The sequence below is a fragment of the Oncorhynchus masou genome, chromosome 21 (genome assembly GCF_036934945.1).
Source record: "Oncorhynchus masou masou isolate Uvic2021 chromosome 21, UVic_Omas_1.1, whole genome shotgun sequence".
NCBI classification, from domain to species: domain Eukaryota; kingdom Metazoa; phylum Chordata; class Actinopteri; order Salmoniformes; family Salmonidae; genus Oncorhynchus; species Oncorhynchus masou.
In genome coordinates, this window is record NC_088232.1 from 45919287 (window position 1) to 45941742 (window position 22456).

Genomic DNA, 22456 nt, shown 5'->3' on the forward strand with positions numbered 1-22456 from the left:
AGTAAAAGGAATTGCTCAAAATTTAATGTACTTAATTAAGTATCAAAAGTAAAAGTATAAATCATTTCAAATTCCTTATATTAAGCAAACCAGACGGAACAATTTTCATCTTTATTGACGGATAGCCAGGGGCACCATCTGTCACGTTCTGACCTTAGTTCTTTTGTTATGTCTTTGTTTTAGTATGGTCAGGGCGTGAGTTGGGTGGGTTGTCTATGTTAGTTTTTCTATGATTTGCTATTTCTGTGTTTGGCCTTGTATGGTTCGCAATCAGCGGCAGCGGTCAATCGTTGTCCCTGATTGAGAACCATATTTAGGTAGCCTGTTTTCTATTGTGTTTCGTGGGTGATTGTTTTCTGTTTTCCACTGCGTGTCTGCACCAGCCAGAACTGTTTTCGGTTTATTGTTTTTGTTCAGTGTTCAAATTCTTTTTTAAAAGATATGGACACATACCACGCTGCACCTTGGTCCTCTTCTTCTTCCACCGATGACGACCGTTACACACTACAAACAAAGAATTTGTGTTAAGTTAGTTCGCCAGATCAGTAGGTAGGGATGACCAGGGATGTTTTCTTGATAAGTGTGTGACTTGGACCATTTTCCTGTCAAAACGTAATGAGTACTTTTGGGTGTCAGGGAAAATGTATGGAGTGAAAAGTACATTATTTTCTTCAGGAATGTAGTGAAGTAAATGTTGTCAAAAAAATGTGTATATATATATATATATATATATATATATATATATATATATATATATAATAGTAAAGTAAAGTACAGATACCCCAAAAACTACTTCAGTGGTACTTTAATGTATTTTTACTTAAGTACTTTCCACCACTGGTCCCTGGACATGTGTAAACAATATAATCAATTGTTTGATTGTTATGCTATCCAAATTATCCCTCTACACTATTAGAAAAAAGCATTCCAAAAGAGTTCTTCGGAAGCCCCCATTGGAGAACCCTTTTGGTTACATTTAGAACCCTTTTGGGTTCCATGTAGAGCCCTTTGTGGAAAGGGTCCTACATGGAACCCAAAAGGGTTCTACCTGGAACCAAAAGGGTTCTACCTAGAATCAAAAAGCGTTCTATAAAGGGATATTTTATGGGGACAGACGAAGAACCGATTGACATTATAGATCGCTTATTATTTTTGTAATAGCGTACTACAGCTTAGCATAATCAGTTATCATAGCATAAACACCCACCACTGTTATGAATAGTATAATAATAGGACTGGGAAAGCTGATTGATATAGATGACAGGTAGCTCAGAGGATAGGCAGCATCAACCAACCCCATGCAAAAAAAGCTATTTCATATCTGTCCACTGACACCACAAGCAGCCTGTGTGTTGTAATCAATGGTTATCCCATGATGCCCTCATAAATCATGGTTTGTTGATCACTTGTCAGGAGGCAGGGGCCTTCTGGTAGCTTAATTGTTCCAGCACACACTGTTGCTGAAAAGTAGACATGGGTCCTTCTCACCTAGGATTTATTTCAGCAGCGGTGGCAGAGGTAGCTGGGGAGGGGAGGTCTTCTTGGGGTCTTCCTGGGGCATCTATACATTTACAATATAAAAAATATATTTTAAAAGAGCAGTGCACCACTGTTAAATTAATATAGGGGAAAGACTGGTCATACTACTGAAAAGAAGTCATGAACGTGGTCTGATTTGGACTGAGGTAGTAGTGGGTGGGTGTTGAGCAGCTGGGGTCTAGGGTCACTGGAGTAGGGCTTGTGGTAAACAATATAATATACCCATGTGCTATTAAAATGCAAAAGAGGATGCTTCCTGATTGAAAAGTGTCAAAGATAATGGCATTTGCTAATGTGATCAGTCTATATGATCTATATGGTACAGCTGAAGTCGGAAGTTTACATACACCTTAGCCAAATACGTTCAAACTCAGATTTTCACAATTCCTGACATTTAATCCTGGTAAAAATCCCCTGTCTTAGGCCAGTTAGGATCACCACTTTATTTTAAGAATGTGAAATGTCAGAATAATGGTAGAGAGATTGATTTCAGCTTTTATTTCTTTCATCACATTCCCTGTGGGTCAGAAGTTTACAAACACTCAATTAGTATTTGTTTGCATTGCCTACTTGCATCAAACGTTTTGGGTCGCCTTCCACAAGCTTCCCACGATAATTTGGGTGAATTTTGGCCAATTCCTCCTGACAGAGCTGGTGTAACTGAATCAGGTTTGTAGGCCTCCTTGCTCGCACATGCTTTTTCAGTTTTGCCCACAAATTTTCTATAGGATTGAGTTCAGGGCTTTGTGATGGCCACTCCAGTAGCTTGACTTTGTTGTCCTTAAGCCATGAAGCCACAACTTTGGAAGTATGCTTGGGGTCATTGTCCATTTGGAAGACCCATTTGCGACCAAGCTTTAACTTTCTTACTGATATCTTGAGGTGTTTGTTCAACATGTCCACATCATTTTCCCTCTTCATGATGCCAACTATTTTGTGAAGTGCACCAGTCCCTCCTGCAGCAAAGCACCACCACAACATGATGCTGCCACTCCTGTGCTTCACGGTTGGGATGGTGTTCTTCGGCTTGCAAGCCTCCCCCTTTTTCCTCCAAACATAATGACGGTCTTTATGGCCAAACAGTTCTGGTTTTGTTTCATCAGTCCAGAGGACATTTCTCCAAAAAGTACAATCTTTGTCCCTATGTGCAGTTGCAAACCATAGTCTGGCTTTTTTATGGTGGTTTTGGAGCAATGGCTTCTTCCTTTCTGAGTGGCCTTTCAGGTTATATCGATATAGGACTCATTTTACTGTGGATTTCGATACTTCTGTACCTGTCTCCTCCAGCATCTTCACAAGGTCCTTTGCTGTTGTTTTGGGATTGATTTGCACTTTTCGCACCAAAGTATGTTCATGTCTAGGAGACAGAACGTGTCTCCTTCCTGAGCGGTATGATGGCTGGGTGTTCCCATGGTGTTTTATACTTACTATGCGTACTATTGTTTGTACAGATGAACGTGGTACCTTCAGGCATTTGGAAATTGCTCCCAAGGATAAACCAGACTTGTGAAGGTATACAATTGTATTTCTGAGGTCTTAGCTGATTTCTTTTGATTTACACATGATGTCAAACAAAGAGGCACTGAGTTTGAAGGTAGGTCTTGAAATATATCCACAGGTACATCTCCAATTGACTCAAATTATTTCAATTAGCCTATCAGAAGCTTCTAAAACCATGACAACATTTTCTGGAATTACCAAGCTGTTTAAAGCCACAGTCAACTTAGTTTTGGAAACTTCTGACCCACTGGAATTGTGATACAGTGAATTATAATTGAAATAATCTTTCTGTAAACAATTGCTGGAAAAATTATTTGTGCCATTCACGAAGTAGATGTCCTAACCGACTTGCCAAAACTATATTTTGTTAACAAGTAATTTGTGGAATTGTTGAAAAACGAGTTTTAATGACTAAGTGTATGTAAACTTCCGACTTCAACTGTGTGTACAGATGCCGTACCTTAATTTGACCAAGTTTCTCACAAGCAGGAAAATAATCCTCCAGTAACAGGAAATGTGAATTATTGTGTGGATTATAATTAACGGACAATTTGTGTAGGGGTTTAACTTTTTTTTTGCTAGGGCAAATCTAGTCTGAGATGTTAAAGTGGAAATTACAAACCTTAACCACCTTTTTAAACCTTGAATACACTACAAGTTTGTATTTCTGCAACCTCAGGATGATCAAATTAAGATACGGCATATGTATGTTCTATATAACTTCTAGCTCACTAGCGTTCAGTTTTTTATTCAAGCAACAACTTCATCACACCTTGAACGTCTTCCCTACCCTACTGTATTGTCACTGCTACTATACAATACAAGTTAGGGCACAGTGCACCGATGACCAGATCTCATACTGTACTTTGTATTCAGGCCTTTGTGTTGAACAGAGGGTTCCCCATTACCCTTACATTCCTCCCCAAACGAAAAAGTGGTAGGTAATAACCGCCAGGTTTTTTGGAGTGGTGAACTGTACGAGAGGGTATGTAAGGCCAGGAGAAGGGAGGAACTTTGCAAAATGGAGCGTCTCGCTAAGTGCCCGGGGTATAGTATTGGCTTTCAGTGTCATTAACTTTTCAGCAGTAAGCAGGTTTCTGTCGCCACTGACCAAATTGCTTTAAATGCATAGCAATTACATGGTCCAGGCCGGTGCTTAAAGGATGAGGGAAGTATAGTTTATGTAGTATGAACCTTTGTAATGGGATTAATGGTGAGTCGCGTTGAAGAAGGAGCTCTCTGTTAGTGGTAGGGGGATTAGTTTCCTAATGATATATTGTATCTAACCAGTTGGCCCACATGTTAATGACTAGATTACCTTTTTCTAATTAACCAATCTGGAAGGGGTATGTAAATAATGCATGGAATCACAGTGGTGGGCTCTGTTTTCTTTATATTACATTCTCCCTATTTCCATTTTTCTTCTTCCAAGGGAGCAGTGGCCGAGGCCGACGGTGAACAAACCTTCTCATTATTAATTTTTAGAGTTCAAATGTGTTACTGGAGTCTTAAACGTAGCTTTAGCATGTTAAAGTCACGCTGAGCTTATCAGGGAGGCCATGCGGGTCCTTGCCTTTGATATTTTTGTGGCATAATGTGGTTGGGTTTGAAAATCAATGAGCGGCCCTCGTTTGATCACAGTTGCCTCCCTCCGCCGTCTCGCCAGGCACTGAAAATACCCGCCGAGCATCCTGTCACCGAGGTGAGGGACCTGAGGCCAAGGAACATGAAGTGGAGACAGTCCACTGGCCTTATGAACAGATTTTAAATGGGCTCTTTCACTTCCTCCTCAAAGATGGGATACTATTCCAATTCCCACTAAGCTTGATGTCAGAAACACAATCCAAAGCCTACAATTCCTAGGTTATATGCTTGCTACAATATGAGAAACACTCTGCAATATGAGAAGATATATTCTTATCCCTCTGGTAATGTTCTGTGAAACTGTTTTGGAACGTGTTAGATAAAATAGGCCATTCAAAACACTATCTTACAGCGGCGCCCATTTCTTGCCATAGTGTGGGTCTGGGGGGCCTGTGGGAATTTGTAATGGCACAATGTGACAGTATTTTTGTTGTTGGAACCAGCCTCAGCGAGGTTATCAACCAAGCAAATGAACAACCCGGACCAGCTGGGTCCATTCAGCATGTCCCAACTCCACAGGCCCTAGAACAGCGGTCCCAACCGGCTCGAGACAATCTAAACCCCCTAGATCACCTGCAGGCCTGCAGCTGCCCCTGCCACACTACACTACTACATTTGTGCCAGTGCTCTGTTTACTCTCTGCAGAGTCCTGTCTACTGTCAGTATGACCAGACTGCATGTTATTCTAGTCTAGTCTGTAAAGCTCAAGCAGTGATGGGAACTCGGGGGAGCCAATAAAATCATATCGCAAATGCTGTTAAGAGGAGATGGGAGCCGCTGACTGCGCTCTCAACTCCAAATACCGACAGATTTGCTTGTTTGTTTTCCTGTGCATCTTAAAGGTGTAGCTCATGGGCTGAAATGTATATTTGATGAATATTACATTTCTTCCATAATGGATCTATATTTGCCATACTGCATATGAATTGTTCATTGGCAGCCATGTATTATTTAGTGATACATTTTCTTAAATTGTCCACCAAAACGCAATGTTGGGGATGTTTTTGGAACTGAAGGAAGGGGTTGGGGAGATTGAGGGATAGAAACAGGAGAGGAAGATGGTCGAGTTGCCACTTATATATTGGCAGTGTTTCATCGTTCCCCCATCGTTTCAAAATAACACCGGAAGTTATACGCGCATCACTAGATGTACAAAGAACATTAGCACATACAAGCAGTTAATGGACTTTTTGGCAACCATTGTCACTTTGATGATGCTATGGTACATCGTTTCCCGAACTTGGTCCTCGGGACCCAAAGGGGTGCAGGTTTTGTTTTTTGCCCTAACACTACACAGCTGATTCAAATTATCAAGCTTGATGATGAATTCATTATTTGAATCAGCTGTGTAGTGTTAGGGCAAAAAACTAAAAGTGCACCACTTGGTGTCCCGAGGATCGAGTCTGGGAAACCCTGCAATAATAAAAGAGGGTATTACCATTGTGGAAGGCTTTGCCTTAGCTAATAACACAGAGACAGATGGGGAGGCCTTTTTCACTTGTTTAGTGGAAATTGGATTACTTTAACAATAGGACATGTTGGCATAATTGGTGACAAATAACAATCTGCATGTGGCATCACTTGAAATAGCATGGCTCACTCAATTAAATTATGCAAACGACTGAAATATTGCTAGCTATTTAGATTTTAGGCCACTCCCTTTTAATTGTACAAATCAACAAGAAATCAGAAGCATACACCTATAATGAGGAGAATCTACTGAACAAACAATAGCCTTACACAGCGACAGCATAAAATGATAACGAGAGAGTAAACGAGAGAGAGAGCGAGAGAGAACGAAAACAAGAGAGAGCGAAAGAGAGAGACAGAGACAGACAGACCTAGATGGGACATGGGTTTTTTTTTCAGAAAAATGGGGGGTGCTATCAAAAACATTGTGGAGTTGCATTCATTAAAAACCCAGCCCCTCTAGTAACCCATGCTTCCTGTAAAGTGCCCCGGCGGTGTGCTAGTTATTTGCTGAAGCAGCAGAGATGTTTCCCATGAGGCCCCGTGCTGATGCTCACTGTGAAGGGGGTGCCCTAACGGGGTAACACATTAATGAAAGGAGAAAGAAGAGGGACAGATTACAATGTTCACTGTGCAGAGAGGGGTGTCTGTAGAGAGGGGTTGTGTGATGGTGAACACAGAGGGGAAAGTCCAGAGGTGGGACCAAGTCACTATTATTCAAGTCACAAGCAAGTCTCAAGTCACAAGGTCATAGTGTCAAGTTGAGTCCCAAGTAGAACCCGTCGAGTCATAAGTCAAGTCCCTAAAATGTATCAGCATATCGATTACGCCACCAGGGCTGGCAAAACCTTGGATCACTGTTATTCTAACTTCCGCGACGCATATAAGGCCCTGCACCACCCCCCTTTCGGAAAAGCTGAACACAACTCCATTTTGCTGATCCCTGCCTACAGACAGAAACTAAAACAAGAAGCTCCCACGCTGAGGTCTGTCCAACGCTGGTCCGACCAAGCTGATTCCACACTCCAAGACTGCTTCCATCACGTGGACTGGGACATGTTTCGTATTGCGTCAGGCAACAACTTTGACGAATACGCTGATTCGGTGTGCGAGTTCATTAGAACGTGCGTTGAAGATGTCGTTCCCATAGCAACGATTAAAACATTCCCTAACCAGAAACCATGGATTGATGGCCGCATTCGCGTGAAACTGAAAGCGCGAACCGCTGCTTTTAATCAGGGCAAGGTGACTGGTAATATGACTGAATACAAACAGTGCAGCTATTCCCTCCGTAAGGCTATCAAACAAGCTAAGCGTCAGTATAGAGACAAAGTAGAATCTCAATTCAACGGCTCAGACACAAGAGGTATGTGGCAGGGTCTACAGTCAATCATGGACTATAAGAATAAATCCAGCTCAGTCACGGACCAGGATGTCTTGCTCCCAGGCAGACTAAATAACTTTTTTGCCCGCTTTGAGGACAATACAGTGCCACTGACACGGCCTGCAACGGAAACATGCGGTCTCTCCTTCACTGCAGCCGAGGTGAGTAAAACATTTAAACGTGTTAACCCTCGTAAGGCTGCAGGCCCAGACGGCATCCCCAGCCGCGCCCTCAGAGCATGCGCAGACCAGCTGGCTGGTGTGTTTACGGACATATTCAATCAATCCCTATACCAGTCTGCTGTTCCCACATGCTTCAAGAGGGCCACCATTGTTCCTGTTCCCAAGAAAGCTAAGGTAACTGAGCTAAACGACTACCGCCCCGTAGCACTCACTTCCGTCATCATGAAGTGCTTTGAGAGACTAGTCAAGGACCATATCACCTCCACCCTACCTGACACCCTAGACCCACTCCAATTTGCTTACCGCCCAAATAGGTCCACAGACGACGCAATCTCAACCACACTGCACACTGCCCTAACCCATCTGGACAAGAGGAATACCAATGTGAGAATGCTGTTCATCGACTACAGCTCGGCATTTAACACCATAGTACCCTCCAAGCTCGTCATCAAGCTCGAGACCCTGGGTCTCGACCCCGCCCTGTGCAACTGGGTACTGGACTTCCTGACGGGCCGCCCCCAGGTGGTGAGTGTAGGCAACAACATCTCCACCACGCTGATCCTCAACACTAGGGCCCCACAAGGGTGCGTTCTGAGCCCTCTCCTGTACTCCCTGTTCACCCACGACTGCGCGGCAACGCACTCCTCCAACTCAATCATTAAGTTTGCGGACGACACAACAGTGGTAGGCTTGATTACCAACAACGACGAGACGGCCTACAGGGAGGAGGTGAGGGCCCTCGGAGTGTGGTGTCAGGACAATAACCTCACACTCAACGTCAACAAAACTAAGGAGATGATTGTGGACTTCAGGAAACAGCAGAGGGAACACCCCCTATCCACATCGATGGAACAGTAGTGGAGAGGGTAGTAAGTTTTAAGTTCCTCGGCATACACATCACAGACAAACTGAATTGGTCCACTCACACAGACAGCATCGTGAAGAAGGCACAGCAGCGCCTCTTCAACCTCAGGAGGCTGAAGATATTCAGCTTGTCACCAAAAACACTCACAAACTTCTACAGACGCACAATCGAGAGCATCCTGGCGGGCTGTATCACCGCCTGGTACGGTAACTGCTCCGCCCACAACCGTAAGGCTCTCCAGAGGGTAGTGAGGTCTGCACAACGTATCACCGGTGGCAAACTACCTGCCCTCCAGGACACCTACACCACCCGATGTTACAGGAAGGCCACAAAGATCATCAAGGACAACACCCACCCGAGCACCTGCCTGTTCACCCCGCTATCATCCAGAAGGCGAGGTCAGTACAGGTGCATCAAAGCTGGGACCGAGAGACTGAAAAACAGCTTCTATCTCAAGGCCATCAGACTGTTAAACAGCAACCACTAACATTGAGTGGCTGCTGCCAACACACTGACTCAACTCCAGCCACTTCAATAATGGGAATTGATGGGAAAGCATGTAAAATATATCACTAGCCACTTTAAACAATGCTACCTAATATAATGTTTACATACCCTACATTATTCATCTCATATGTATACGTATATACTGTACTCTATCATCTACTGCATCCTTATGTAATACATGTATCACTAGCCACTTTAACTATGCCACTTTGTTTACATACTCATCTCGTATGTATATACTGTACTCGATACCATCTACTGTATCTTGCCTATGCTGCTCTGCACCATCACTCATTCATATCTTTATGTACATATTCTTTATCCCCTTACACTGTGTATAATAAATTAGTTTTGGAATTGTTAGTTAGATTTCTTGTTGGTTATTACTGCATTGTCGGAACTGGAAGCACAAGCATTTCGCTACACTCGCATTAACAACTGCTAACCATGTGTATGTGACAAATAAAATTTGATTTGATTTGAAGTCCAAGTCGTTAATTCTAAGAGCAAGTCAAGTCACAACTTTTTTCAATCAAGTCTCAAGTAAAGTTAATAAAAATGTATACAGGCAATGACTTGTTCAACTACCAATATAAATCTATTTATTGAGGCTACCAGACAGCCATTTTTATTATTTTGTCTAATACACATCTTGATTATGTAATAATACATTTTAACAACAAATTCCATGTCACGTTCTGACCTTAGTTCCTTTGTTATGTCTTTGTTTTAGTTTGGTCAGGGTGTGAGTTGGGGTGGGTAGTCTATGTTCTTTTTTCTATGTTGTGGGTTTGTGTTTGGCCTGGTATGGTTCTCAATCAGAGGCAGGTGTCGTTCGTTGTCTCTGATTGAGAATGATACTTAGGTAGCCTTTTCTCACCTGTGTTTTGTGGGTGATTATTTTTCCATGTCAGTGTTTGTTCCATACGGGACTGTGTCGGTTTTCATTTATTTCTCTTGTTCCTTTTGTTTTCTGTGTCCAGTGATATTTCATTAAAATACATCATGAACACATACTACGCTGCACTTTGGTCCTCCTCTCCTTCCACCGAAGACAACCGTTACAGAATCATCCACCAACCAAGGACCAAGCAGCGTGGTTTCGGGCAGCAGTGATCTCCGGACTCATGGACATGGGAGGAGATTTTGGACGGAAAAGGACCCTGGGCACAGGCTGGGGAATATTGCCGCCGCCCCAAGGCAGAGCTGGAGGCAGCGAAAGCTGAGTGGCGGCGATATGAGGAGGCAGCACGGCAGCGCGACAGGCATGAGAGGCAGCCCCCCCCAAAAAAACATTTTGTGGCAGAGTCAGGTTGAAGACCTGAGCCCACTCCTCGTGCTTACCGAAACAAGTGCAGTACTGGTCAGGCACCGTGTTATGCGGTCAAGAGCACGGTGTCGCCAGTATGCGCTCCCAGCCTGGTGGGCTATAGGCCAGCCCCCCACAAGTGCCAAGCGAGAGTGGGCATCCAGCCAGGGCGTGTTGTGCCAGCCCAGCGTGTTTGGTCTCCAGTACACCGTTTCGGCCCAGGGTATCCTGCGCCGGCGCTGTGTGCTGTGTCTCCAGGGCGCTGGGAGGGTGCAGTGCGTCCTATGCCTGCGCTCCGCCCGTGCCGAGCGAATGTGGGTATTGAGCCTAAGGGAGAGGTGCGAGTGGTATACACCAGATCTCCAGTGCTCACCCACAGCCCAGTTTATTTTTCCATGTCAGTGTTTGTTTCACACGGGACTGTGTTGGTTTTAATTTATTTATCTTGTTCCTTTTGTTTTCTGTGTCCAGTGATATTTCATTAAAATACATCATGAACACATACCACGCTGCACTTTGGTCCTCCTCTCCTTCCACCGAAGACAACCGTTACATTCCAAATGCAAGCTTTGTAAGTAAATGATCAATTTCCAGTAATTTTGACATACCAAAAGACCAGCAGACCTATTCTAGTAATTGTTGCTTGATGCCCCATTGCTGGTGAGCTTTCAAAGTAAACGGTTCATATTATTGATCACCAAACAATTTTTGAAGCTGCAAATGAATTTATGGAAATCCTCTCTCCCCAAACTGGTCTCATAGACTAGACGTAACATAGTAAATTAGTTTGATATGTTACGTTTCGTATGGTTACATAAGACAGAATGTCATCAAGGACAATTTTGAAATTGTAGCTATTTAGCAACTTTACAAATAGTTACTACTTTTTTGCCACTTTGCAACTAATTATCATGTTAGCTAACCCTCTCCTAACCCTAAATCTAACATTAACCATTTTACCTAACCCGTCCCTAACCCTAACCTTAACCTTTTATCCTAACTCCTAACCTTAACAACTAAGCTAGCAAACCTTAGCATTAACAACCAGGCCACCTAGCTAACGTTGGCAGCAGCATATTGTACATTTAGCAAATTCATAACATATTTTATGAATTGCAATTTGTAACGTATCTTACCAATTTTAATTTGTAACATATTAATAAGAAATTGATGATGGACGTCCACAAGTTCATACATACCATACGATGTGTCTTGGATGTATATAGCGAATAATACAAAATTGTTTGAGACCAGGTTGGGCTGTGTGGAGAGCAGCCTAATCTGAGTGCCATAAAATGACTGACAAAAAGGTTACAAAACCTGACCGGATAATTTCAAGTCATCACTCTTAAGTCAAAGTCGAGTCCCCAGTCTTGAGGCTCCAAGTCCAAGTCAAGTCTCAAGTTATTTTATTTTCTGTCGAGTCTCAAGTCATTAAATCTGTGACTGGTGTCAGACTCTAGTCCAAGTCATGTAACTCGAGTCCACACCTCTGGAAGGGGCCACCAGGGACCATAGCACAGTATTAGATTGCAAATTAATATGAGTGGCCAACTGGCTGGTGGTGCTACAGGTTTGGGGCAAAAACTGCTTAACATTTAGCTTTTTGTTCCAGTCTGCATGGCTTAAGCCTGATTGAGAGGAAAGAGCGAGGGGTCCTAGATGTTTTTAGTCATTATCAATAGTTAGAGATCTGAATCAGGGAACTCAGGGGTGAAAGTAGTGGAATACCATGAGAGGGGAATTTCAACACAGGCCTACAAACGCAAGCCTGTCTGTGGGAGCTGTGATCATGCAACACCATTGCTGAAGAACCAGAATTGTGAAGAAGCACTTAAACATTTACTCAGGAATCTAACTGAAGCTAGGTATTCTGTCAAAGCTCTAGTCTGTTACTTTAGCTGAGTAAAACAAGTTCCTTCGCTCCTCATGCTTCATATTCTCTTCTCACCCAAAAGCAGGGCATGTGGTCTTAAATCCATACATCTGGCAACTTTCCCTCAGCAAGCAGATCAACGCATCCAAGACTAGTGTGCTCTAAAATACTAATATTCCCACTCAATTTTCTTTGAGAGAGCCAGTATTATCTGTGGATTTAATTTGGTCTAGTTTTATGTATATTTTTAGTTCAAGCATTAACAGTAAACAAACTGCTGAAATACCTAAAGCAATACATGGCCCACCAAAATTGAACTCAATAAAATTGTAATCTGGATTAAAATGTAACATTATATCTGAGTTATATACCGTATATAACATCATCAATCCGATATTGGACAAATGATGGAGATAAATGTATACACAGCATTGTGTTAGAAAGAGCAAAAGGCTGTGGGCGGTATCAGTAAAGCTGTAAAAATAAACATAGAGCACAGAGTTACAATTAATTCCAAACAAGGTTCCACAAACCCCAAACTGACAACAATCAAACCATCCAGCTTGTGACTAGATTACATAGTAAACATGGAGGTTAATCAGTATGTAGTGAACACTAATGACTCCAATGCTTCTTGTTATGGTGAGTTAAAAAACGTTCTTATCACACAAAGTGCAGCTAACTTCAACATAGCAGAGTCCCAAATTCTATGTGAAGGGACATGATGTTTGTGACTTGATTCAATCTAACTGAGAGAAGAAGAAGTTATAGTTACTACAGTGAGCTCATGTCATATCAATGGATAATTAAAATGACTCATGAATGACCTCCACGAAAATGAAAGTGACCTTTACCAATGAGATTTTACCACCGGTCAAAGTGGATTCTTACAGCTGTGATTGAACTGCTATTTGGTATGCGCTGTATGACAAACAGCATATTTCCTTCCTGCTACTTATTTATAACAATCAGTTAGTTAAACACAACACCTCTGAACAAGGGAGGACACAAACATCATGTAATGAATAATGTGTATTCACAAATTAATCCGCTGGCATACAGAATCAAACCCAAATTCCCCCCAAATGAACATGAACGTATAGGCCCAGTCTCTGATTCAAAGTCCAAAAATGCCAGCAAGAAACAGAAAAAAATCCCACCACAAGTAATGAAGTAATGAATAGTCATCTCTGTAGCAATCCAAAGGAAAGTAGTCCACAGAAGAAAAGCCCAAAATATAAACAGGCCTCAGAAATGGCCTTCTAAACTTTAGTCCTAGAAGCAACAGTGCACAGAGGAAAATTATCTGGACAAGTAATACAATATCCCTTATTAGCTCAAGCCTTTGAGAATGTTCTCTTGTGGAGAGACAAACCTTGAAACAGTTTCCTATTGGTGTGACTAGGGAGTGACCAGGTAGTTCAGCCTATACACATCTCAAGGCGCCATGGAACCATGTGGGTGACATTTTCAACAACCTGTCTGTGATGCAAGCAGAATAAAATGCTGTGTTGGGGGAGGGGGGGGGGGGGTACTTGGGCCTTAGCCTCCTCTCTAAATGTGAAGAGATGGTAAATATCCCTGCAACAGATGGGGCTCATGATCTCTCTTTCCTTGCCCTTCCCTCTATCTCTCTCTCTCCCTCTAGCCCTCTCTCTCTCCCTGCCTCCCTTCTCTCTTTCTCCCTCCCTCGCTCAAAATCATGAACTACCTGAAACAATAGAGATCAGTAGCAATTGTTGTTGTTGTTGTTGTGTCATTACAGTGAACTGGCTAGGCTGCGGGAAGGGAGATCGGGTGCCTTATGAGGATCAGGCGACGAGTGGCTAATTGTTTTATTGGCATTCGCACTGAGCTAAAGGGTAGAACTGCTGCTTTCCAGGAGTGGGACTCTAACCCGGAAGCCTATAAGAAATCCCGCTATGCCCTCCAACGAACCATCAAACAGGCAAAGCGTCAACACAGGCCTAAGATTGAATTGTACTACACCGGCTCCGACGCTCGTCGGATGTGGCAGGGCCTGCAAACCATTACAGACTACAAAGGGAAGCACAGCCGAGAGCATGGTGAGCCTACCTACAGTATTATAATGTAGAGATGCCTGGAGGGGTGTCATCCTCATTAAGGCAGCAGATTTGAAGGAGGCGTAAATCCTACCCACTCGTCAATTCTACCGACACCAAACATATTTATCTGTAGGCAAACAGAGCTGTGTTGTTCTGAGACTTTTAGCTGTGGAGGCAATGCTAGCTATTCCCACAGCCATGTTGTATTAGAGGTTCCCCACTGAGAGAAGGGGACATGTGAAGCCACAGCACAGCAGGGGTCCTGCTGGGTCTCTCTGAGCTAGCCTGCCAGCGAGGTGACGTAATGCGCTTTGCTGCTACAGCATCGTGGACAGCATAAAGGAGAGGAGAAGAGACTCTGAGATCTGAGCAAATCATAAAATATACCTCATAATTACCGGATTCGACAGCAACAGAGTATGACAAAGATCAGCCACCTAGGCTTTGACTGAGCCTCGGGGCCGAGACAGCTGTGACATTTTTCAAATGTCCGCTTTAAGTAACTTGGCAAATCGGAAAATCACCCATCAGCCCCTCAGTTCTTTTGCAGAGGCCTTTGTAGAGGTGTCACATACAGCGTTTGGCCATGACATCCCGGGTTATATGAATGATTTAAGCGCTCAAGGGATTGGAAATTACTTTATTTAGTCACCACCTTTTCCCCCTGCCTGGATTTTGCTTTGGATGGTATCTCATTCAATGTCTCCTGAGCATTCAACCCTAGTAAAAAAAATCCTATAGAATTCTAATAAAAGAATCCTAAGAATCCAAAAGAAAACCCGATCAGATTTTGGAAGCATAGGATTGAATCGAATATGAGTCCAATAGGACTGGTTCCAAAATCCAAAATCTGATTCTATTAGATAAAAAAAAAAAAGGAATCTTATGGGATTTTATTTACTAGGGTAGCACTCATGTTAGTAAAACGTTTTTTTCAAGGAGATTAGAGGGGACTGGACAGACGGAAATGTATAGAAAGTGGTTAAGGGCACAGGTAGTCAGCCGAGCGGGGGCTCGAACCCCTGCCTCTGAAGGGATATATGTGGTCCCAAATTGGGAGCTTAGCCTCCAGCACACTGATTTAATTTTTCTATTCGATTATTGTATTGGAATCTTATAGGATCCTCTAACATAAAACCATATAGATTATAATCCAATAGGACTGGTTCCAAAATCTGATAGGATTTTTCTGTTGGATTCTAATTGGATTCTTGTATTGGAATCCTATAGGATCCTATAGGATTTCAATGTTTTTTTTCTCTTATAGGATTTCTATGCATTTTGTTGATTTGAATTGTATACAGTTGTCACACCCTGACCATAGAGAGCTGTTTATTCTCTATGTTGGTTGGGGCGTGATAGTGACTAGGGTGGGTCATCCAGGTGATTTAATTGTTTACGCCGGCCTGGTATGCTTCCCAATCAGAGACAGCTGTTTATCGTTGTCTCTGATTGGGGATCATATTTAGGTAGCCATTTCTCCCATTGTGATTTGTGGGATCTTGTCTACAGATACAGTAGTTGCCAGTGTGCACACCAGTAGCTTCACGTTTCGTTTGTGCTTGTTTGTTCTGTTTTGTTGAGTTTATATTAATTAAAATATATGGAACTCTACGCACGCTGCGCCTTGGTCCAATCATTATAACGGACGTGACAACAGTGCCTTCAGAAAGTATTAATGGAAAATGAAACACTAATATATTTTGATTAGATAAGTATTACATGTTAGAATCACTTTTGGCAGCGATTACAGCTGCGAGATGTAGCATTTCAGCCAAACAGGGCTAGATTAATAATTAGATGTAATCTTAATGTGATACAGGTAATTTAAAAAAAAATACAACACCAGAATCAGGTGTACAAAGAGGTCACTAGATGGGAACTGGTAGTTACATCCAGGAGGGAGAGATGAAAGATGGGAGGGAGCACCTTCTAGGAATGGGGAGAGGGTGGGGGGACGGCTCTGTGGGAGAGAGGGGGGAGGGAGGCAGGTAGAGAGGGCGAGGGGGTGGTACACCCCTGGGAGGAAAGGAGTTAGGGGGCGAGGGGGTCTGATTATCTTTAGGTTTTTCTTTTCCTCTCCCTATATCAACATAAAGGGTAAAAGGAACATTGTCTTTTTTATATGTATAGCTGACCATACTATAATAACCCTCTAAGGTCGATGTTCGCACCCTCCCAGAAATCAAATTAACATAATACAAATATTCCCATAAAAATCAGTCAATTTAAGCTACAGATACAGTATCTGTTATCTTTGCATTGAATGCTACTCAGTCCACCGTGTTTGTCAGACCATGAGATGTCCTGAAAATCGGTATTCTCACAAAATCACCTGTAAAGTCTGAACGGTTTGGCTTACAGAACTATTATGACCCTTCTATGGAAATATAGAGACTCACGAACACGATGGTGTTCTCTGTGTTGCTCCACGACCCCCACAAGAGCAAGCACCTCGGGACTCGTCTGAAGTCGGTACAGCCGATCTGCCATAGAATAGGTGTGGCGAGTCTGTAGCGTCAGAACAGTTTGGGCTGCACACTAATATGACCCCTCTGTGTAAAGGTGAGCCTCTCACGAACATGTAGGTGTAACGGCATTCTTCGTTTGTCGAAAGAGAGTCGGACCGAAATGCAGCGTGTTGGTTACTCATGTTTTTTAATGAATGAATCGCAGTACATGAAATAACTTATAAATACAAAAAAACAAACAAACGGAATGTGAAACCTATTACAGCCTATCTGGTGAACACTACACAGAGACAGGAACAATCACCCATGAAATACACAGTGAAACCCAGGCTACCTAAATATGGTTCCCCATCAGAGACAACAAGAATCACCTGACTCTGATTGAGAACCGCCTCAGGCAGCCAAACCTAAACTAAACACACCCCTAATCAAACACAATCCCAATGCCTACAAAAAAAAACAATACGACAACACAATAACATAAAGCCATGTCACACCCTGGCCTGACCAACTAATTAACTAAAAACACAAAATACTAAGACCAAGGCGTGACAGAACCCCCCCCCCCCAAGGTGCGGACTCCCGGACGCACCTCAAAACCATAGGGAGGGTCCGGGTGGGCGTCTGTCCATGGTGGCGGTTCCGGCTCGGGACGTGGACCCCACTCCATTAATGTCATAGTTTCTCCCCTACGCGTCCTGGGATAATCCACCCTTGCCGCCGACCATGGCCTAGTAGTCCTCACCCAGAACCCCACTGGACTGAGGGGTAGCTCGAGACAGAGGGGCAGCTCGGGACAGAAGGGCAGCTCGAGACAGAGGGGCAGCTCGGGACAGAGGGGCAGCTCGGGACAGAGGGGCAGCTCGGGACAGAGGGGCAGCTTGGAACAGAGGAAGCCCAGCACTGAGAGGAAGCCCAGCACTGAAAGGAAGCCCAGCACTGAGAGGAAGCCCAGCCAGGCAGTTGAATCCGGCAGATCCTGGCTGGCTGGCAGTTCTGGCAGATCCTGGCTGACTGGCGGATATGGAAGAGTCTGGTTGACTCGCGGATCTGGAAGAGTCTGGTTGACTAGCAGATCTGGAAGCAGATCTGGAAGTTGACTAGCAGATCTGGAAGAGTCTGGTCGACTAGCAGATCTGGAAGAGTCTGGTCGACTGGCAGATCTGGAAGAGTCTGGTCGACTGGCAGATCTGGAAGAGTCTGGTCGACTGGCAGATCTGGAAGAGTCTGGCTGACTGGCAGATCTGGAAGAGTCTGGCTGACTGGCAGATCTGGAAGAGTCTGGCTGACTGGCAGATCTGGAAGAGTCTGGCTGACTGGCAGATCTGGAAGAGTCTGGCTGACTGGCAGATCTGGAAGAGTCTGGCTGACTGGCAGATCTGGAAGAGTCTGGCTGACTGGCAGATCTGGAAGAGTCTGGCTGACTGGCAGGATCCTGACTGGCAGATCTGGACGGCTCTGGCTGCTTCATGCTGACTGACGGCTCTGGCTGCTCCATGCTGACTGGCGGCTCTGGCTGTTCCATGCAGACTAACAGCTTTGGCAGCTCCTTGCCGACTGGCAGCTCCTTGCAGACTGGCAGCTCCTTGCAGACTGGCAGCTCCTTGCAGACTGGCAGCTCCTTGCAGACTGGCAGCTCCATGCAGACTGGCAGCTCCATGCAGACTGGCAGCTCTGGCTGCTCCATGCAGACTGGCAGCTCTGGCTGCTCCATGCAGACTGGCAGCTATAGCTGCTCCATGCAGACTGGCAGCTCTGGCTGCTCCATGCAGACTGGCAGCTCAGGCTGCTCCGAACAGGCAGGAGGCTCCGGCAGCGCTGGAGAGGAGAAAGGCTCTGATAGCGCTGAACAGACAGGAGACTCCAGCAGCGCTGTAGAGGAGGAAGGCTCTAGAAGCGCTGAACAGGCGGGAGACTCCGACAGCGCAGGAGAGAAGAAAGGCTCCGACAGCGCAGGAGAGGCGAGGCGCACTGTAGGCCTGATGCGTGGTGCTGGCACTGGTGGTATTGGGCCGAAGACACGCACAGGAAGCCTGGTGCGGGGAGCTGCTACCGGAGGGCTGGGGTGTGGAGGTGGTACTGGATAGACCGGACCGTGCAGGCGCACTGGAGCTCTTGAGCACCGAGCCTGCCCAACCTTACCCGGTTGAATACTCTCGGTCGCCCTGCCAGTGCGGCGAGGTGGAATAGCCCGCACTGGGCTATGTAGGCGAACCGGGGACACCGAGCGCAAGGCTGGTGCCATGTAAGCCGGCCCAAGGAGAAGCACTGGAGACCAGATGCGTAGAGCCGGCTTCATGGCATTTGGCTCGACGCTCAATCTAGCCCGGCCGATACGCGGAGCTGAAATATACCGCACCGGGCTATGCACCCGCACTGGGGACACCGTGCGCAGCACTGCATAACACGGTGCCTGCCCGGTCTCTCTAGCCCCCCAGTAAGCACAGGGAGTTTGCGCAGGTCTCCTACCTGGCGTAGCCATACTCCCTGAAAGCCCCCCCCCAAGAAATTTTTGGGGCTGATTCCCGGGCTTCCATCCATGTTGCCGTGCTGCCTCCTCATACCAACACCTCTCCGCTTTAGCCGCCTCTAGTTCCTCCTTGGGGCGGCGATATTCACCAGGCTGAGCCCAGGGTCCTTTTCCGTTCAGTTCTTCCTCCCATGTCCAATTCTCCAAGTGGTGCAGCCTCTCCCACTGAAGCTGCTTCTGTTGCCTCTCCTGTGGCTCCTGCCTGTTAACACGCTGCTCGGTCCGTGTGTGGTGGGTGATTCTGTAACGGCATTCTTCGTTTGTCAAAAGAGAGTCGGACCGAAATGCAGCGTGTTGGTTACTCATGTTTTTTAATGAATGAATCGCGGTACATGAAATAACTTGTAAATACAAAAAAACTAACAAACGGAACGTGAAACCTATTACAGCCTATCTGGTGAACACTACACAGAGACAGGAACAATCACCCATGAAATACACAGTGAAACCCAGGCTACCAAAATACGGTTCCCCATCAGAGACAACAAGAATCACCTGACTCTGATTGAGAACCGCCTCAGGCAGCCAAACCTAAACTAAACACACCCCTAATCAACCATAATCCCAATGCCTACAAAAAAAAACAATACGACAACACAATAACATAAACCCATGTCACACCCTGGCCTGACCAACTGATTAACTAAAAACACAAAATACTAAGACCAAGGCGTGACAGTAGGACTCACACGACTCGCATGAAGGTCCCCAGTACCAGTTGAAAACATTTATGGAAGTATATATAGACTCTTTAGTGACACAAATAAGGGGTTCAATACATGTAAAAAAAAAAAGAAAAAAAAGCACATATTCCCTCATCTTATGTCTCTCAGATATTGGACAGACACTTCAGTACAAACTTATTTTAAACTCTTTTGGGGGGGGACTATCTGTTTTTCCATGTAGTGAATCTGTTATTCAATGCGTTTGTTTTTTTGATACTTCAAGGGGTTTTAAAATTCTAAATGAAACAGCAATACGATCCTTGGTATGACCTTCTTAAAACAATTCCATATAGCTTAGTACTTTTTATTTGCATATAAGCAATGTAAAGATGCTATGTATTCTGGGAAACCCTCCCAAATATGTTTTTATTGTAACATTGTTTTTAGTATTGTATGTCATATTGTAATGTCTTTTTCAAAGACAAGAAGTTGCATGAATCGGAATAAAATAAAATAACTAAAGTGATTGTTTTGATAAAAAAAAGTATATATTTTACAGGTGGTCTTACTGCAAATTAACGTGCAGCCTTGAATCACTGCCATATTGAGGTGGTGAATAAAACCAAAATGTTGTTTCCAATCAACGAAAATGTTGTAATTCATGTTTTTGTATTGTACTGGAACAAATGACAACAAACTATAATTGAGTTAGTTCAATTAAGCAAAATAAGAATAAATTAGTCCAATTGGATTCCAATAGGGTTCTGATAGAGGAGACACCAAACCCTATAGTATTGTGAGCTTCCTAAAGGATCCTAAGGGGAAAATCACTGATCCTATAGGATGTTTTGACTAGGGTAGATTTCCATGTATTTGTTTAAGGAGGAAATAGAAGGAACATTTCAACAGTCACTAATTTAATTTCACCTTGTACCAATGGCATTAGGCCAGAGCGGATATTTCAGAGGAACACGAAATCAATATTCATATTCTATTGGGAATTGTCCCGGAATCCATTAGTAACATTGACCAATAGGTCAGGTAAAGTAATAGATCAATGTTTTATTACAAATTTGCAAACTGACTTAATGGCAGGGATAAACCTGTGCAGTCACGCATGGCAAATATGAATCATTCAATTCTATAGGGGTGATGAGCACAGACCATTTCGAGGCATGCAGGGCTCTTCCTGACTTCTGATAGGTTACCGGTGACGACTTGTGCCGACTTGTTCTCGGTGGTGACAAAGGCAGCATCTCCATGGTTTAACAATCATCCATGTCAGACGCCAGTCTACATTGTGAAAGGGAGAAACCAACCAATGTCATCACGAATTTGTTTTGATATTTCAAAAAATATTGATCATAATATCTTTCACCGTTCATATCATGTTGTGCGCTATGTGTATTCATGTCATGTTGTGCGCTATGTGTATGGATAATGAAGACCGCCTTATTGTCTTATGTGACCAATAACATTTGAATTATGGTTTAGGTAGACATTGCATACACTGTTTAGAAATAATCGGCATTTTTTCCCCCTTGGTTTCAATTGAAGTAACCTATGCAGTTAAACGACTGTACCGCTCTTATTTGTGATCACTTATTCATCAACCGACAGCGCAATCATGCTATGTATTTTCTACCCTTATTGTCAGCCACACACTATTTCATACCAGACTGACAGTAAATGTTTCTGTTTATAATGAATAAATCCTTAAGAGTATATTTCATGTGGAGTTTTAGTTGAATCAGAACTTTATTCTTAATCTCTGTTACTGCCAACAAACAGCCTGTTATTGATTATAGTGCTCGACCTTCAAGTCACGTGTATTTCTGAATATCGTTACTTTTCTCCTTACAAAGGGGGAGTCAGTCATCAGTGAGACTTGTTATTATGTAGTTGCTATTCCATATCCATATTTGACATAAGGCCTATAAATAACTGATATGCAGCTTTCCCTCATCATTCTATATCTGTTTACCAATTAAACTGTGAAGATAACATGACAAGTTTATAACAGATACGCCAATGCTTTAGAACCTATTTCAGTTTGTCTGGTAAACAAGCAATGATAAACACCTGTTGAATTGACACACGCAGTGGCGCGCATTCTGTTCATACGCACCTCTTGGAATGTAATCATTTCTATTCTAGGTCTAGGATGAGATGTTGTGTTTTAGCTCAGAGGGGTAATTCCGAATCAGGCATAGACAGGGGAGCCAGTAGGCAGGCACACATGCTGAGAGAACTGATGTATAAAGGGGCTTGCGAGTGGCGTCTCTGGTTACCAACACCGTTTATGAGGAAGCACAATCTCACCAATCACATTGCTCAGCGTGTTGGAGCGCGCTTTTCAATTTCTTAAAGCTACGGTGTCCTTACAGCCACATTATGCAAGTAACGGTAGAACTGGAATACACATTTTTATATGCAATATATTTCAAC

The 22456-nt window shown here is 43.8% G+C and overlaps 1 long non-coding RNA gene across 1 annotated transcript; it reads right to left on the minus strand.

Moving 5' to 3' along the window:
- Nucleotides 1-457: 457 nt before the first annotated feature.
- On the minus strand, nt 458-22242 carry LOC135508413 (uncharacterized). The gene is made up of 4 exons (XR_010450793.1): nt 22137-22242; nt 21173-21301; nt 1489-1561; nt 458-504 (listed from the first exon to the last, which is right to left on the minus strand). It is a non-coding gene; the product is annotated as an uncharacterized LOC135508413 (long non-coding RNA).
- Nucleotides 22243-22456: the final 214 nt, after the last annotated feature.